The sequence below is a fragment of the Sciurus carolinensis genome, chromosome 13, assembly GCF_902686445.1.
Source record: "Sciurus carolinensis chromosome 13, mSciCar1.2, whole genome shotgun sequence".
Lineage (NCBI taxonomy): Eukaryota > Metazoa > Chordata > Mammalia > Rodentia > Sciuridae > Sciurus > Sciurus carolinensis.
In genome coordinates, this window is record NC_062225.1 from 71,924,410 (window position 1) to 71,926,649 (window position 2,240).

General features: G+C 43.4%; 1 pseudogene; it reads left to right on the forward strand.

Annotated features, from left to right (window-relative positions):
- Window positions 1-235: 235 nt before the first annotated feature.
- On the forward strand, window positions 236-1,268 carry LOC124963259 (peptidyl-prolyl cis-trans isomerase A-like; annotated as a pseudogene).
- The last annotated feature ends 972 nt before the right edge of the window (window positions 1,269-2,240 follow it).

Genomic DNA, 2,240 nt, shown 5'->3' on the forward strand with positions numbered 1-2,240 from the left:
ACAGGTCCAACAGATCTGAGTTTGAATCTTGGCACCAACACCCAGTTGTTGCCTGGCTTTAGACAAGTATTTAACCTTGAGGTTCATTTTCTCTATCATTCACTTCATACTTGGAACATAACATAATGGCCAGATGATGATGATGATGATAAAATTCATCATAGTTAACCTTTTTGAGTAATTCTCAAGTACTAGTCTAAGCACTTCCCATATTATGATTTAATCCTTACAATAGCACTTTCAAGACGCCGCTGTCGCCTGTGGTCGTTCTCTGTCAGCCATGGTCAACCCTACCGTGTTCTTCGACATCGCCGTCGACGGCGAGCCCTTGGGCTGCGTCTCCTTCGAGCTGTTTGCAGACAAAGTTCCAAAGACAGCAGAAAATTTTCATGCTCTGAGTACTGGAGAGAAAGGATTTGGTTATAAGGGTTCCTGCTTTCACAGAATTATTCCAGGATTTATGTGCCAGGGTGGTGACTTCACACGCCATAATGGCACTGGCGGCAAGTCCATCTATGGGGAGAAGTTTGATGATGAGAACTTCATCCTGAAGCATACAGGCTCTGGCATCTTGTCTATGGCAAATGCTGGGCCAAACACAAACGGTTCTCAGTTTTTCATCTGCACTGCCAAGACTGAGTGGTTGGATGGCAAGCAGGTGGTCTTTGGGAAGGGGAAAGAGGGCATGAACATCGTGGAAGCCGGGAATGCTTTGGGTCCAGGAATGGCAAGACCAGCAAGAGGATCACCATTACCAACTGTGGACATCTCTAATGCATTTGACTTGTGTTTATCTTAACCACCAAACCATTCCTCTGTAGCTCAGGAGAGCACCCCTCCACCCCATCTGCTTGCAATATCCCATAATCTTTGTGCTCTCGCTGCAGTTCTTTGGGTTCCATATTTTTCTTATTTCCCTCCCAAGTCTAGCTGGATTGCAGAGTTAAGTTTATGGATTATGAATAAAAACTAAATGACATTTGTTTGTCCTTACTTGGGTTAGGGTGCTGATATAGGTCTTACTTTAAGCAGCAACAGGATACTTTTTTTTTTTTTTTTAAAGTGTGCTGGATGTTGAACCCAGGATTTCTCATCTTAGCAAGTGCCCTAATACTGAGCTATACCCCAGCCCAGCAATAATAGATTACTTAGATACCAAGTATGCCACAGGGTACTTTGTTTTTGCTTTCCCTGACCCAGGAAGTCTTAATATCACTGAGTAACCCAAGCTAAGGTTGTAAGTATAGTACTAAAAATGTAGGTAAGGGTAGGGAGAAACAGCCAGAACCAGGTTAGACCAGTGCTCCTAAACATCAGTGAGAAATTTCTACTTAGCACATTTAAAGGTATTCAGAAAATTACTTTCACAAATATGTCATGGCATACTTTCTTTGACAAAGCCTAACTTGAAAACATTTGGATTCATTGTGAGAATGTGTCAGGCTTCAACCTCTAAAAGAAGGATTCTTGGAATCATGTTTCTGGAACAATAAACTTTGAATATAAAAAAAAAAAAATCCTTACAATAAGTCTCTTAGAGATTATTCCCATTACACAGATGAGGAAACTGATGCATGTGAGGTTAGTTTAATTACACAAGGCCCCACAGATAGTGGGAAAGTTACATTCAGGAGCAAAGGCACAGGGGCTGGGCTCTGACTGGGGGCGAGGACACCTGCAAGAGCTGAGGAAGAGCTGGCCTTGCGCCACACCTGTTACTCTTGCCGTCTTGGCTCAGTGTGGGAGGTCAGCAGGGTGTGTGGACATTGATTTCTCCTTCTGGGTCTTCCCCACCTTGGTCGTCTTCCCCTAGCGCTTTTCTCTGTCCCAGGCTTTAATTTACTCTTTGCTGTTTTTCAGTCATAGCCCTTCTGACCCAGTTTACTTTTCCTGTTGACTGTTTTTTTTTTTTTTTTTTTTTTGAAAATTTTAAATTGCAAAATGTAAAATTTTAAATTCAAGCCTATTTCTGGGCTCCCCAACTCCTTCCTATCCTTCTTCGTGTCTGACCTTGGGAGGAGGCATGCACTGCCTTCGGTTTTGCCTGCGGGAGCCCTGGGCCCAGGAGGACCTGGCAGAGACTATCAGGATGTCTGCATGTCAGAGGAGAAAGTAGGAGGTTGCATGTGTTTGACCTTTAAGATTAGTCTGTTTCCAAGCAACTACTCTACAACATTCAGAGTTTGCGAGTGCTAGGCCTCATTTAAGGAAATGGAATTGAAGGCATGTGCACCTGGAGC